At 43.0% G+C, this 17,383-nt stretch overlaps 1 protein-coding gene across 2 annotated transcripts in view; it reads left to right on the top strand.

Moving 5' to 3' along the window:
* The first annotated feature begins 1,071 nt into the window (after positions 1–1,071).
* Positions 1,072–17,383, top strand: part of EPB41L2 (erythrocyte membrane protein band 4.1 like 2) — a 178,286-nt gene continuing 161,974 nt past the window's right edge. For both annotated transcript variants that reach the window (XM_073671227.1, XM_073671226.1), the window contains exon 1: positions 1,072–1,305. The gene's annotated coding sequence lies outside the window, so the exon portion shown is untranslated. The remainder of the gene's footprint in view (positions 1,306–17,383) is intronic.

Below are 17,383 nucleotides of genomic sequence, written 5' to 3'. Positions count from 1 at the left end.
CCTGCCTGGTGAGAGAACATGCACAGATGCCGGCACTGCCGTTACAGCAGCCAGGGATCTACTGGAAACTCTGTGCCTGCCATTACGGTGCTCTGTTGAAGTCCAGGCTGTAATTTTTGGTTTACTGCAATACTGTAGTATATTGTGATTGGACAATTGCAGGTTCAACTACAAAAACATTTTTTTTTAGAAAATATTCAAATATATAAATTTTAATCACCCCATTAAAAAGATAGAAATGACACATAAACGTAAAGAGGAAAAATAGAAACGCCAGACAACACTGCAAAATAATGCAATTTAAAGAGGTCAAAACATTGAAGGTCCTCGAAAACGGTATCAATAAGAATGTAAAACTCGCCATGCAAAACACAACCCCCACACAGCTCCATCCCCCGAAAAACAGACACATTACTGCGCTCCAAATAGAGCGACACAAGCAAAACATTCCAAGCACTGCATTTTTTCACAACACTTTTGATTTCTTCCCCTTTTCCAGTACATTGAATGGTAACATGAATGTTGTCATTCAAAACTACACCTCCTCCTGCAGAAAACAAGCTGTTATATGGCTGTGTGGATGGAAAGATGGAAACGTCACGTGGTAGAAAAGGGGGGAAGAAAGTGCAGGCGTGAAAAGTGTCCATGCCGGCAAGGGTTAAAGATGGCCCTGGTGCCTTCAGCCTAAGGTATGGCGGCTTGTCATGAAAGAAAATAGGTCACCGCCATTCCGCAGGGCTCAGTGCACCCCAGGCACGCCAGACTGTAATGTACTACTTCTAGCATGCTGAGGCCGCCTGCTGGGAGCAGTAGTAGCCGCACAGCAGCTGGACACGCCGAGGAGCTGGAGTCTGAGAGGAATATGAGTGCCCGTCTGCAGGAGAGACGGCCATCTGCTAAACGGGCGGGGACGGGAGTCAGCAGGAGGCGTGGCCTAATGGTCCATCCGAGTGACGTCTTACCCAGCCAATGACGCGCAGGAGCAGAAGGCGGGCGCGCAGGAGCAGAAGGCGGGCGCTGCGGAAGGTGGGCGTGGCTCCCGCAGTGTTGTGGTAGTGGATTGAGACGAGCGTGTCGCGCCGTGTTGTGGGCGGGGTTATGCGAGAGGGAGGCGTGGCTTGGGCTGCAGTCAGTAGTAGCGGCCGCTCGCTTTCGTGTCGGGGAATTTGAATGGTGGCAGTGGCCGTGTAGTGCTTGCCGCGAGGGCACACGAATCTCTGACGGGAAACCCGGCGCTCTGCCGCCATAGTGGTGCTCGGTGGGCTTCTGGAGGGGTTTACGTCACTGAGTGCAGCGCGGCTGTCGGTAAGTAGACAGCGGAGGGATGAGCGGGACTGTACGTGTGAGCGCAGAGCCCGGCGGGGTAACGGGGAGCTATGGTAGAGGTAGCATGGCCGCCGTACGGTGGGCACTGGCCGCCTCCGCTCAGGTACGACCACCATCTCCCAGCATCTGGCGTGTGTAACCCCTGCTTGCCCTGCTGGCAGTGGGCACAAACATTGCTGCAGGGGGAATCTGCTCAGCTGTGCAGCCAGCCCTAGCTGTGTGATTGGAGGAGCCAGCAGCAGTAGCCCACCCATGATCACAAGAGGGGTCCTGCCATTTCCCTCCAAATCTGGCCCCAGCCATTGGCTGTCACCTGACTGGTCCTCATAGGCTGGAGCCCAGTGCCTCCTGCAGCACATCGCATCCGCACCACCTGACTGTAGGTGCTCAGCTCTGTCCTTGTGTAGGAGTCATGGGGGCGGAGGAGTCACAGGGGCCAGGCTGTCAGCACTCCCACTCTGGCCTTAGTCATGTCTAACATGGACTGTGGCATCTCTAACCCTCCCCTGGCATGCTGGCAGCTTCTGGGCGCACTAGAACTGCTTTTATTGGTGCAGCCGGTCAGCAGAGAGCTTGGCATGAGGTATCCCATGGTCAGAACGTCATTGTTCTCTTCCCTTCCTCTCAGGATGGCACTTCAGTGCCCCAGTGATGCCAGTGCATATACACCCAGCATCACTGCTTCTGCCGGAGACCGCCAGCCTGTCCGCAGGGGGCTTCAGAGGATGTATCCCATGTTCAGCATCTTAGTGATGCCAGTGCACACAGCGTCACTGGGCATATGCCAGACGCTACCAGCCTGTCAGCAGGGGGCTTCAGATGATGTGTCCCATTCTCAGCCCATCAGCTCAGTAGCTCAGTGATGCCAGTGCACACAGCGTCACTGGGCATATGCCGGATGCTGCCAGCCTGTCAGCAGGGGGCTTCAGAGGATGTGTCCCATTCTCAGTATCTCAGTGATGCCAGTGCACACAGCGTCACTGGGCATATGCTGGATGCTGCCAGCCTGTTAGCAGGGGGCTTCAGAGGATGTATCCCATGCTCAGTATCTTAGTGATGCCAGTGCACACAGCGTCACTGGGCATATGCCGGACGCTGCCAGCCTGTCAGCAGGGGGCTTCAGAGGATATATCCCCTGCTCAGCCCATCAGCTCAGTATATCAGTGATGCCAGTGCACACAGCATCACTGGGCATACGCCGGACGCTGCCAGCCTGTCAGCAGAGGGCTTAAGAGGATGTATCCTGTGCCCAGGGATGTCGAGACAAATTGGCAGTGATTACCACCTGGCTGCTGTGACTCTTTACCAAACTCTCCACCTTCATTTATAGACAGCCTGTCTCTTACATAATACAGCTAGTAATAATGCCTATACGAGGGCCTTTAGGCTATGTGCCCACGCTGCGGAAATTAAGCAGAAATTTTCTGCTTCATTTCTGCATGTCCTCTCCCGGATAAACACATGCGGAATTCCGCACGCGTTTATCGTGTGTTTATCGCGCGATTTCCACATGCGGAATTGCCTTGCGTTTTTTATTGCACTGCAAAGGCAATTTAGCTTGCGGAAGCGCAAAATTAATGAACATGCTGCGGATTTTTCCCCGCGGCATGGGCATTGAACTTGCGTAATCACATTGGGGACCATGGGGGGGCGGATAACATAGCGTTTCACAAGCGTTTACGCTGCGGAAATTCCGCAGGACTAAACACTAACAGAGTGCTGGTGCGACAGGAACCGCTACTTAGGGCTTACTCACACGAGCATATGACTCAGCCGAGTGCTGTCTGATGTTTTATTGGACAGCACTCAGACCAGTGTTATACTATGTGGCACTTTCAGATCTGCAATCAGTCTGTAGAAAGAATCTCAGCATGCTGCGAGGGGCTCCGGGGTTCAGATCACATGCACCCATACAAGTCTATGGGTACGTGTGAAAGATCGGACTGCACTCAAATGTCATCCCAGTGCTGTCTGACATCCGCCTTCTCAAACAATAGAGAAATGAAGTTCTCCGTTTTCTTCACATTTGTGTTCCGATTCTCATATGTGAGACAATCGGTTCACACTAAGGCTATGTGCACACATTGAGTGTTTTGTGTGGAAATTTATGCTCCATTTCTGCATCTCTTGGCAGGAAAACGCAGCCTCAAAAACGCTGTGTTTTTTGCCTGTGTTTTTTCAGTGCATTCAATGGGTGAAAAGCGCAGGCAAAAACACAGAATTAACATGCTGCAGATTATTTTCTGCACCAAATCTGCAAGTCAAAAATACTTAACATGTGCACGACTTTTCAGGTTTCTCATTCATTTTGCTGGCATCCGGTTTTGCTAACAAATCCGCGGTGAAAAAACCCCACAACGTGTGCTCGTGGCCGAAGATGACGTTTTTTCATGTCATTGGTATAATGTTGTTGGAATAAAGATTCTTAGATAAAAATACTCAGTTGTATCCTAGGCTTCATTGAGCTTGCGATTCCAGTGTGTCTATATTGTGTTTGAGTTTCTAGCTATTCAGTTTGATTCCACATGGGAATATCCGTGTAATTAACATTGGCATAATCGGCCTGATTCTCTCCTATGAGAGAATCATTGCTCGTGTGACCCCGGCCTTACAGGGGTTTTTAAGCGCTATTTACAAGGGTTTTTTTTGATTATTGGTGCTCAGGAGCACGTTGCTCCACTGCCTTTCAGCTTACTGTTTGCTGTGAGCGATGTGTGCTTGCTGGATTGACATTTCTAGAAAGTAGCATTGCCATCCAGCTGGCTGAAACCGTGGACCCTCCTATGCTACAAGCAAAGGCTGCCCTACCTCTGTGGCATCGGAGGGGCGCAGGAGCCAGCAAACCGGCCAATTTTAGAGCATCACTTACAATTTCTAATGAACTGAGCTTGTGAGAGCTGCGCTCCTTTCCTAGGAGACCGGACGCATCTGATAGACTGGACACCTTAATTGGACGTCAGGATTTCGGGGATCACCATGACAAGTATTTAATGGCAATATCTGGACACGAGCATTTTTATAGAATAATTTAAATTCTAAGAATGTTGTTTTTGATCTATGAGTAAATTATATTCCAATACCTTTTTATTTTTTTATTTTTGTGGAAGATTAGTGATGTAGTCTACATTACATTACACTCTATTCTTGCTGTCATATCCTGACAAAACAGAACCCTCCGCCAATGAGTTAATATCTTCATTTTTCTCTATTAAAGACAAAAGTACATTAATAAGTGACCCAGTTTTTCCCAACCCCTTGTTTGAAGCTGCTACAGCAATATGCTATGATTTCTACTTACCCTGAGGTCTCTTTCAGACGTCAGTATTCATAAGCCAAAACCAGGAGTGCAACAGAGAAAAACTATATATTGGAAAGATTTGCCCCATTCTGTGTGTAAGATCCACGCCTGGTGTTGGCTTACAACTACTGATCCAAAATATTGCCATCTGAATGTGGCATATGGATAGGGGTTTTTCTTATACGACAGCCCCTGTTAAAGGTCGCTTGATATCAGGTCATTCACATCTGTCTGAAACGTGGATATTAGACGGTTTGTCCTATTGGGACATGTGGCTACTATACAGAATGGAGTACTGCTGCAAAGAGCGAATCCTGCATCGGACATGTCTGTGATCTCCCATTAGGGTGATCTCCAGTCCGAGTACGATCCCACAAAACATCAGACTGCACCCGGAGCAATGTTATTCCATGGGGCCGTACACATGACCGAGTTTGATCTGATATTCGAATCGTACTCGGCCATGCAAGTCAGTGAGTGCATGGAAACCATCGGACTGCACTCGGATAACATCTGAGTGCAGTCCGATTTCCACGGACTGACAGAATGCAGAAGATGGAGACCTTTTTTTCTTCATCTTTTCATCCGAGAGAATCGGATCACATTGTCATTGCATAATCAGTCAGATTCTCTCCGATTAGAGAATCTATGGCCGTCTGCACCTAACCTAATATTGCAATTTGTACTGCACCCCAGTAGCTTCTTATTATAATAATAGCAATAGCTGATTGCAAGGGGGGTTCAGAGAAAAGACTCACTGCTGACCCCAATCTTGCCACTCAGCACGGGTATGAGAAATTTAGTGATCCAACTCAGATATTCTCTATTGACCAATACTTGGAGACTTTACGGTGCTCAGCCCAAACAGCAGTGCAGAATCTCACCATTTATAAGGATGTATTGCAGCGGCACTCATCATAAAATCCAACTTTATTTCTTCAGACGATAGGACAGGTCGACCTACATACAGTGGTGGCCAAAAGTATTGGCACCCCTGCAATTCTGTCAGATAATACTCAGTTTCTTCCTGAAAACGATTGCAATCACAAATTCTTTGGTATTATCTTCATTTAATTTGTCTTCAATGAAAAAAACACAAAAAGAATTGTCCTAAAGCCAAATTGGATATATTTCCACACCAAACCTAAAAAAGGGGGTGGACAAAAGTATTGGCACGGTTTGAAAAATCATGTGATGCTTCTCCTAATTCGTGTAATTAATAGCACCTGTAACTTACCTGTGGCACCTAACAAGTGTTGGCAATAACTAAATTACACTTGCAGCCAGTTAACATGGATTAAAGTTGACTCAATCTCTGTCCTGTGTCCTTGTGTGTACCACATTGAGCATGGAGAAAAGAAAGAAGACCAAAGAACTGTCTGAGGACTTGAGAAACCAAATTGTGGGGAAGCATGAGCAATCTCAAGGCTACAAGTCCATCTCCAAAGACCTGAATGTTCCTGTGTCTTCCGTGCGCAGTGTCATCAAGAAGTTTAAAGCCCATAGCACTGTGGCTAACCTCCCTAGATGTGGACGGAAAAGAAAAATTGACGAGAGATTTCAACGCAAGATTGGATAAAGAACCTCGACTAACATCCAAACAAGTTCAAGCTGCCCTGCAGTCCGAGGGTACAACAGTGTCAACCCGTACTATCCGTCGGCGTCTGAATGAAAAGGGACTGTATGGTACGATACTCAGGAAGACCCCACTTCTTACCCCGAGACATAAAAAAGCCAGGCTGGAGTTTGCCAAAACTTACCTGAGAAAGCCTAAAACGTTTTGGAAGAGTGTTCTCTGGTCAGATGAGACAAAAGTAAAGCTTTTTGGGAAAAAGCATCAACATAGAGTGTACAGGAAAAAAAAAGAGGCATTCAAAGAAAAGAACACTGTCCCTACAGTCAAACATGGTGGAGGTTTCCTGATGTTTTGGGGTTGCTTTGCTGCCTCTGGCACTAGACTGCTTGACCGTGTGCATGGCATTATGAAGTCTGAAGACTACCAACAAATTTTGCAGCATAATGTAGGGCCCAGTGTGAGAAAGCTGGGTCTCCCTCAGAGGTCATGGGTCTTCCAGCAGGACAATGACCCAAAACACACTTCCAAAAGCACTATAAAATGGTTTTAGAGAAAGCACTGGAGACTTCTAAGGTGGCCAGCAATGAGTCCAGACCTAAATCCCATAGAACACCTGTGGAGAGATCTCAAAATGGCAGTTTGGAGAAGGCACCCTTCAAATATCAGGGACCTGGAGCAGTTTGCCAAAGAAGAATGGTCTACAATTCCAGCAGAGCATTGTAAGAAACTCATTGATGGTTACCGGAAGTGGTTGTTCGCAGTTATTTTGGCTAAAAGTTGTGCAACCAAGTATTAGGCTGAGGGTGCCAATACTTTTGTCTGGCCCTTTTTTGGAGTTTTGTGTGAAATGATCAATGATTTGATTTTTGCTTCATTCTCTTTTGTGGTTTTTTCCTTGCAAGCAAATTAAATGAAGATAATAATAACAAAGAATTTGATTGCAATCATTTTCAGGAAGAAACTGAGTATTATCTGACAGAATTGCAGGGGTGCCAATACTTTTGGCCAGCACTGTACATGAACACTTTCTTAACGCTTTATCTTTAGGGTGTGCTTACACTGAGTTTTTAGAGACTCTAAAAAAACATAACACCTCACATCTTGATTGGAGAGTTTCTGTTCCGAGAACTCTGTAAAAACAAACAAACAAAAAAAAAATCCCAGTCAGTGTGAACAGCCCCTTCGGGAGAGCTGCCACAGGAGCGTTGTCCAATACAATTTATATGATGTCTGATCCTGTAATGTATTAAGGCTCTGGTTCAAAGTGAAAAATGGAGGTTACAACAGACTATGAAGCCTAAAGACTGGTGGTCCTCTAAAGTATAACCATAACATCATCCCCGCTGTCTGACTGATTCTAGGACTGATGCCCGGGCATCGTACCATTCATTGCCTAGATCACTGTACCACCCAGTGTTCCCATCATCTCTCTATTTCAGATCAGGTGATTCTCATGGAAGAATATAAATTATTAGGAGCCTTTTAACTATTCAAAATGAAAGTTTAAAGATGGTCTAGAAGATTTTTTTTTGGGCTTACTGGAGCCTCATATGCGGCAAAACCAGGCCTGTACACATGTATGGAAGAGATTTTTAGTTTCAGAGTTGTATGCAACAAATCTGTGTGTGAACGTACTGCCTAAGAGAAATAAGAAGAGCCGCTGACTTGGTGAGCCCTATAAAGCCCATGGTTTAGATATTGCAGTGTGAAAAGAAATACATTTCACTTTAAAGAGGAAAAGAAACCTATTCTAACTATTCTGCTGATTGTGCCATAAGCACTGCTGGAAAACACTAGATACTAAATATCCAATTGTGTTACATATGCTGTACTTGCATGAAAGCATGTGACCAACATATTGCCCACAATTGGAAAACACCAACTTGCCCACTAATGGCCCATTTAGACAGACCAGTCCAGGCTGTTACATAACTGCTGATCGGTTGCTAAAAATTTGACTGTTGCTCGTTTACACAATCTGGTGAAAAAGTGACAGGAAACGGAGCGACTTCTGATGAGATTGTTTTGGCAGCACATCTCGTGTCTGGCCTGTCTAGATGGGCTGACTATCGGGAACGAGTGATCCTACCAATATTGGCTCGGTGATTATTGCTCGTCTAAATTACCTGTAACAGTCATTACATGCCTGTATCTACTGAGGTGTTGCAGCTATTCAGAACTGCAGATCTGTTATCTGTTCCTTGTGACTGGACTTTGGTCAAGGCACGATTTATTTGCATTAATATTACACCCTGATGGAGAGCCCTTAAGTTGGACAAAATACTCTTATGTTGAGGCGGTTTCACATACACAATTTTAGAAAAAAAAGCATGTTTTTGCCAAGGTTTTTCTGTTTTTTTTTTTTTTTTCTAGCAAAATATGCTGCTGACAGATGTAAGCTGGAAGTCTAGGAACATATGAGATGTATTACAAACAGTTATTAACAGTTGAGAAAATCCCAAAACACAATATGGACAGATTGACTAAGTGTGTAATAATATTAGGCAGCTTACCTTTAGATTGTCTGGTTTAATTTTACCCTTCCTATTAATTTGCTTACTTTGTAAGACCACATTTGAGGCACAAAACTGGAGAACACCTTTAGTTAATGTGGGGAACTTTTAGGCCTGATGCTAACATTTGATTTTCATGTACAAGTGCTATCCGTGGTTTCATAGGTACTATGGTAGTCGAAGCAGCCATCCACATGTCCGTGATTTGTTGCTGACCATGCTCTCCACGGTAACATGTCTGATTTTGATCCGAGAGTCGGAGCAAAATTGAGAATGCAAGTCTATGGGTCCAATTTTCACATACTGTCAGAAAGGAGATGGTGGAAAAAGTCCCCCCCTGGTACAGGAAATACTGATGACACTTGGACCACACCCTGATCAAACTCTGATCAAAATAATCAGTCCGTTTTTTTTGTGCGTGGGAATGACGGACATCTGAAAGAGGCCTCGCAAACACTTCTAGGCTGCTTGCACACCTTGCACATTCATGGTCCAAGTACTGACCGCAATCTATGCAGCCTCATGTATACTAATGTCACTGTTAAGGTCAGGCAACCTATAGCCGTACCATATGTGGACTGTCAGATGTGTGAAATCTGCCTTAGCCGTACCCCTTTTATAGACATATATATGTTCTATGCGAGCATGCTCGGGTGCTATCGGAGTATCTTTGGCGTGCACTGCTAATATGTTTGCCTCCCTGCAGTTGCTTGTTTTCCGGCGGTAGACAGAGGCAACACATGCAGGGATTGCCTGTTTGTTAGCTAATCCCCGCATGTGTTGCATCGGTCTATCCTCGCAAAACATGTAGCCACAGGGAGGCAAACATATTAGCAGAGCACACTGAAGATACATTATTATTAGACCATGACTGTATACTATTACTTTCTGAGACAAGTACATCAGTTTACAGTAATGAAAAGACATACTGCCAGATGTACTAAGTAGGTGATGTGCCTCGTAGGGATATGCAATGACGACCTTCAAAAGGGGAGATGCAAGCTTTTGGGGGCAGTACTTCTTGTAACCATGGACAGGGAACGGGTCTGGGAACAGTTTTGTTATGACTACTAATGTTAACTATTTATTTTATGTTTTTAGGGGTCTTGTTGGTAGGGAGCCCATGATCTTAATATCCCCAGTGGCCCCCCATACTTACCCCAGCAAACTACTTGTTATTAGGTCACTGATGTCGGTGTAAAGAAGTTGCAGAATAGGTCTTGTCTGTATGCCTGCAAGCCTTCTGCACAGAGAATCATTAATGACGTCACCAGGCTCCCTAGCCCAAGGCCATGCTAATAGGCTGGTGGCGTGCTGTGCTGGAGGCGTTTATTGGCACATGTGTATGTAGTTGTGCTGTATTCATTTATTACTGAGTGGAAGTTCACAATATTAGCACTGAGTAGTTGAAAATGGTGTTTATGGAAACAGAACAATTTTTCTTCTTTCCTCAGGTGTCGTCCTAGTTGCATCACTTTTTTTTCTCCCTGAAGCTGGTAGACTGGACTTTTTTTTTTTATCTGTTGACTTCTTAACAATGTGTCAATAAAAAAACAAATGGAACTTTGACATACAAAGCCTTTTTTTTCCAGTTTCATCCATGCCATATGGATACCCATAGATTGTAATGGCAGAGTCTGATCTGCAAAACGGATGAGGATTGGACATGCTTTGAGTCACACGGACCTGTTTTTAAAACTGGTGTGTACGGATCAATTATCCGATATGTGTCAGTGGAGGACCCATCTGCTTCATCAGTAACTGAACCCACAGTGATCACCAGATTGCAGTATGGATTCCTGATACATTTTTTGCCTTACGTTTTCTTTTTGTGAGGAGGATCCTGGACTGCAGTCCGTTGTACCATTTATGAATGGAGTCGTGAGACATGTTGTTTCTCTCCGCTCCAGGGTTGCACTGCTGCCTGAGGCGATGGAGCATAGACCAGGAAGAAATCTCTTCACTGATCGTGGTCTTTGACAGGCCTTCATGAGTGATATATTGGGAAAACAGGATGCTGTACTTCCATATCCTGGTTACTATATGATGGGTACTGGTTATAGGAAGATTCCCATCCACTTTCAATATACAAACAGATATGGTGTAGCTTTTCCTACTTCTAGCTAAGTTTTAATCATTAGAAAATATATAACATAATAAAGTAGTTATTTTACTACAGACAAATATTACAAAATAACTATTTCAAATACAAAGAAGAAGAAAAAGTTTTCTCACCTACATTGCCTGTCCATAGAGTAAGTAATAATCGTCACACTGGTGATATCTAACGCCGGTGCTTTATAAATAAGCTTGGATGAGATGAAGTAAGAGGAGCCTTCCATCAGATAGATATATGTATGCATGTATACTAATGTGTACCAGCCTTGCATGTCCCCTCAGGACCAGCATGATCAAGGCTGATTTTCATGAATCTGACCTAAAATGTCTTCTTGGCCTCCATTAAGGGAGACGTGGAGGAGAGGCGGAGGGTGGAGGCTATGGATACATTTGGGATATACTATTTCCCAGATTTTTTTGTTGTTGACATACAGTACAGACCAAAAGTTTGGACACACTTTCTCATTTAAAGATTTTTCTGTATTTTCATGACTATGAAAATTGTACATTCACACTGAAGGCATCAAAACTATGAATTAACACATGTGGAATTATATACTTAACAAAAAAGTGTGAAACAACTGAAAATATGTCTTATATTCTGGGTTCTTCAAAGTAGCCACCTTTTGCTTTGATGACTGCTTTGCACACTCTTGGCATTCTCTTGATGAGCTTCAAGAGGTAGTCACCGGAAATGGTTTTCACTTCACAGGCGTGCCCTGTCAGGTTTAATAAGTGGGATTTTCTGCACCAAAACCTAATCTCTTGCCAGGAGGTTGTTCAGGATTTTTGTTGCTGTTTCTTGCTTTTTTTTTTACGTGTTTTTTCAGCGTTTTTCTCACTGTCCTTTTGTCTGTTAATGCATGTACATAAAGTTCAGTGAAAAAAAACAACCTCATTCTGGTTTAGGCTCCAAAAACACTGAAAAAAACCCATGATGTGTGAATATAACCAAGCTTTGCTTCCACTACAGAAGCATGAACACAGGTCACCAATGCAAGACATATGTGAGACCATATTAAAGAATTTCAAATGTATATTGGGGGAGGTGAATTGTTCAGGAATAGTTTACCTAACACACCGGCAGTGCATTGACTCTGTATGACACTATTTACTTTTACACTATGGGGTATGCCATTGAGTTGCTCAGGTCATTCTTCAATTTCACACCTGTCTGGGCCACAGGTATTGTTAAATCTCACAAGTAGCTCAGCTAATGTTTACACTGCACACATCACTAATTTAATTACACAGTACTAATACAACCATCTCCGTGACCAAGACCAGATGGTAAAATCACAAAAATAAATGAGTTTCACATACTGCTGTACTTGCTTATTTTCACTAAAAACACAGCAAAACCTGATAGCTATGTACAACCTAGGCGTTTTTTCTGAGTTTTTTTTCACTACCCATTACTTCCAATTGCTGAAAAACGCTGAAAGAAGTGACATGCTCTGTTTTGCAAAAAAAACTTGCAAGGCACAAAATCCCAAAGAAAAAAACAAAAAAAACCCATGATGTGTAAACTAAGAATTCTGGAATCTCATAGACGTTGCTGGTACTGCAAAACACAGCTGAAAATTTGCATAAAAAACGCTGAAAAAAATCATGGTGTGTGAACATAGCCTATACCGGCTGCTAAATGATCGCTGATTTGTAAAGATTTACTGATCATTGGTCCTTAACGTGGCAAATCATATACATTATTAGCCTGCTAGAAGATAAGTTCAGATTTCCAGGCACAGAGCTCTTGGGGCGGTATAAAAGAGGTTAGAGCCCTTTTTTATTTTAGAAATCACGTGATGTGAGATTTCACTGGTGAGCTCTCATGTATCGCTGGCATAGATGAAGATCATTTTGACTCGATTTGCCCTCATCTTTCTCCTTTTAAAGTTGAGTTTGTATTTCTGTGTGTTTTCTAGCAGGGAAGGGAGTGAATGTGAGTCTACAAGTGCACACAGGATTGTAAAGCCTTGAAGCTGCAGTCACATTGGTATCTGGCCAGCTGTGGGAGAATTGTCACTTCCCTTCCCTCCCCCACATCTCTTCTCTCCATCTCTGTCATCCATCTTCATCTTCCATAGCCCTGTGTGCAGCTCCCCTGAGCTTTGCCTGCATCCGGACTGTAAACAGCAGCCAGTTTGAGCTTTACTGGGTGGGGAGCAGTGCTAAATGGCCTGACATCTGCTGTCTGAGTGCAGGCTATGCATGGTTGTCGTCTTCCATATACTAAGGATGGGCAGAACATGCATCTCTTTGCTCACAACCAGCTCAAATGTAACTTACAGGAAGAAAAGCTTCAGCTTACACTGATAAAAATGAAGCATCTCTTATAAATCTCCCTTTTAGGTTCTGGGTGTGAGGAAGTCAAATTCAGCCTATTCCTGTGTAGGACTTGAGATTGGGTCTTTCCTGAGCCCATCTCTTACACATCTCTCATTGTCTTGTATGCCGTGTGCACATCCTTCCTTATGTGTGCGACTTCATTATGTTTAAACGTAGGAAAGGAGAGCGTCACTTGTTTATATGCTGCACTAGGAAGCCACGCTGCTACGTGGACAGAAGGCAGTGAGTGGGTTAACACGGCAGCATAAGCTTTCCCTCCTAAAGCCAACATTACTGTTTGCATGCAGTGTTTGTTCATAATTTGTTCTCATGTTTAAGTATAAGACACAGATGTTTGGTTAATGGGCTGCCCAGTTTAGAAGTATCATTATCTGACTCCGAATGATTTTCAGATCCTGTGATCTATATTTTAGAATGGATTTCAAGAATTGGAAGTGGTTGTCTTAAGTTTACACATTGAACTTATTGCCAGTTAAATTGTAAGTGTTATTGCCGTGTGTAAAGGCATCCTGCTTTATGTGCATACTTATGCTGCCAAGCTGGTTATTCATACATATATTTTAGACTTTGTGTTTTTCATAATGATGATGTTATCTCTTCATTTAACTTAGAGGGAAAAAACAATTATGTTGAATCTTAACAGTGTGTAATGTACCCATTGTTAGGATTCCACCTAGTTTCACGCTCTAGTTGTCATGTGACCATTGTATGTGACTTGCGATCACATGTTGAACGCTTTCGCTTCCTTTTCTCTTAAATGAGAATATTGAGAGAAGTGTAAGCGAAAGTGGTAGACAGGTGATCGCAAGTATGTAAATTGCAAATGAGCATCAGGGTAACAACCAGTAGGAGTGTGAAACAGCACAATCATAACCGTGAGTACATTGCACACTCTTAGGGTCGTATTTTGGTCTGAATGCGATCAGTTAAATATTGTTCAATGGGGCAGTACAGATGAATGATTTTTTTTTCACTTACAGAATTGATGTGTGGAAAAAAAAAAAAATTCACTACATGCATGATTTTCCTCTGGAAATCAAATGAAACACGCCCATTCAAGTCTATCGGTGCGATAAAAAAATGACTATGCAAGTCGTTCTGCACTTGTTCATTGGCTCCTTCATACCCGACAACACAAGCTAGGGACAGAATGATCGTTTTAATGAAATTGTCGGCAGGACATGGTACCGTTTATATTGGGCGATGTGCTGCTGGCAGCAATAAATTTCATGAATGCATAAGGTTAAAGTTCCCATAAGTTTTTTTTTAATGCAGCTTCTAAGGTCACGTTCACACATTCAGTATTTGATCTGTGTTTTACATCAGTATTTGTAAGCCAATATCATGGGAGGAACAGAGGAAACGTATAATAGAAACACGTCACCACCTCTGTATTTTTTACCCATTCCTGCTTTTGGCTAACAAATACTGATGTAAAATACTGACCAAATACTGAAAAAAAAGGTCAAGGCGCACGCTGTCCATATATTCTAGACATGTTAGATTCTCTTATGCTTGTAGGTTGAATTACTTTGACAATATTTTGCACCTAATTTGTGCTTCATATTGGCACGTTAAGCCGTGTCTCGTTTCTTTATGCCTCACCCTCTTTTCAATAAGTTACAATATTTACTTGTGAGTCACGCAGAGTGCGCTGCATGTACTCCAGTTTTGGGTGCTAATTTGAGCTGGAATTTCAGAGCCTTGATTGAGCTTAGTAGATCTCCCCAAATGCCATTTGTTCCATGGCTGGTCCACTTTGAACTTTAGAGATGTACATGCATCAGCTTTAATAGAAAGGTGCCTGTAACTTTCATTTGATGTACTGTATATCTTGGCACAGACATTGACCTTCATATGTATAAAGTAAACTAAATGAAACTGCTCAGTCGTATTTATTGACTGGATTCCAATTTTCAGAGCAAGGTTGGTAATGAAAGAAGTCATCTAATTGGTTCAAATAGTAACCAATCTATCATTCTACCTGTGCTAGTGTGAGGATCTAAGGTTGTGGATTGTAATAATTACCTAAGCAGGTTAAGGATGCAACAAGATTTTATTCCTCACATCCATGGTTTTATAACAATTCCAGGTAAAATTGCCAAAATACAATATTCTCAGTCCACAAGTTCCCAGCCTGGGATTGATTGCACACTGTCCCTGTACCAGGCGATACTCACTGTCTCCCAACTTTTGGTTGGCCCACAGATTTCGTATCTCCCGCCAGTATACTATGTAGCCACAGTCCCCACTCCTCCAGATGACAGGTAACACGACCAAAGCCCATGTATCGAGCAGCCATAGTTTTTTAAGAAAGTTCATTAAATCCAGATGACAAATCCCATAATTGTAGCACGTGTCCGGCCCATCCGGCAGCCGATTTCTACTCCATTTGTCATCGATCCATCCATGGCCCAGGTCCTCAGCCTCGATCCTATCCCTTCAATGACATTCCATACAACTATTGACTAAGCATGTGACTTCTTTTTCTCCTTCACTGTCATGACCCCCTTAAAGCTAAGTGTGCATTAGTGGAGATATTTTTTTCTCAAGCCGAACCCATCATTTGGGACTGCATGTGAGACTCCCTGTGGTGACTACTCCACTGGATCTATTTTTCCCACCCACACAATGGGCCTAGTCACTGTTTGAACAATGGCTTAAGGCTCCTGAGATACTGATGAGATTACTGGAATGCTGGACACTTTACAAGTGAAATTAATGTACATAAACTGGCGAGCAAGCAGAACATTAATAAAACACAGCCAGCAATCTCTAATAACACACAATAATATCGACTGAAACAGAGCTCCGTCCTGGAAAAGTCTGATAGTCTTTAGTAAAGGGCCAGCTCCTCACAGCTAGTTTAAAAAAATACAATTTTATGCAATACTTTTTCAAAAAGTGAATGAAACTTGGCAGAATGGAGGGGTGCACACACAAGTTGCCATTATGCTAACCCATTATGCACTCACAGCAAGAGATGTGATTTATAACCTTAATTTGGCAGGCTTTTTGTTATTACACACTTAAAGCATAAAAAAAAAACTTTTTTTTTTTTTAGGGACCCTATTATGGAGTAGACGTTATGCACATAATGGTGCATACCTAAGCCCTCTGCTTTGACAAACTTTTTGCATGTATGACATTACTTGTATTGGGATGTACACGCATGTGCTGGTAGGACAAACCACACATTGATTGTCGAGGATTATTGTGTTTTCTTTAATTCACACAGTAATTACAAGTAAAACATGTTATGAACACTAGACTTGGGCATCATTCAGACGTCCATGAATCACACATGTTTTCTATTTGTGATTTGTATTAATTAGTATTTGTACATATACCCATTAAAATCTATGGTGCTATTAACATTTCCATTTGTCCACAAAAATTCATGGTGACTTCAGTATTGACACTGAACCATGGATCAAAATTACCCATGCAAGTTTGTGGATTTGTGAAAATCATGGACATCATAGTTGCCATCCATGTGCTGTTCGTGATTAACATTGTAGACCATAGGAGAGGCTGTGTCATTTATTTTTTTCATGTGTGCATATACTCATGAAACACTGACCAAACAGTGATGAAAGTCAGATGAAAAACTCTTGACACTCACTGATTTTTTGCAAATGCAAAAAAATCCCTGACACCTGAATGTGCCCCAAAGGCACATTCAGACATCCGTGCAAATAGGTCCGATCTCAGACCACAGTGCAGAGACTGCACGACCACCTCGTTTAAATACATGAAGTTGGAAGCGGGGCCGTGCACTGCAGTCTGAGATCAGACCGATTTGTATGATCGTCTGAATGAGCCTTTAGTGTGTGTGACATAATTACACTAAAAAGTACAACCAGATAAAGCTATCATATTTGCATTTGGAACTTCCAGAGCAGATTTTCCCAGCTTAGAATACTGGGCAAAATGGTACAGCATTTTGTATTTTGTCTGGTGAACTACTAAGACAGCATGACAGAACCCCAACAGAGAACCTCATGTACCGCTGTTTCTGTCATGTTCCAGATTTAATCCAGTTATTCTACTCCTACTGTTGCCTAAAACAAAGCAGATGTGAACAGAACCTTTAATCAGTTTGACCTGTTATAGTATAAAGGAAACTTTTGTTTAGCATTGAAATGTCACGCTGAGTTTAAAATGATGCCTGATTTTGTATCTAAAGTGACTTTTACACTG

The sequence above is a fragment of the Phyllobates terribilis genome, unplaced genomic scaffold, assembly GCF_046119375.1.
Source record: "Phyllobates terribilis strain yellow unplaced genomic scaffold, ASM4611937v1 Scaffold_3__8_contigs__length_932513732, whole genome shotgun sequence".
Taxonomy (NCBI): Eukaryota; Metazoa; Chordata; class Amphibia; order Anura; family Dendrobatidae; genus Phyllobates; species Phyllobates terribilis.
This window is presented reverse-complemented; position numbering and strand designations above follow the sequence as displayed.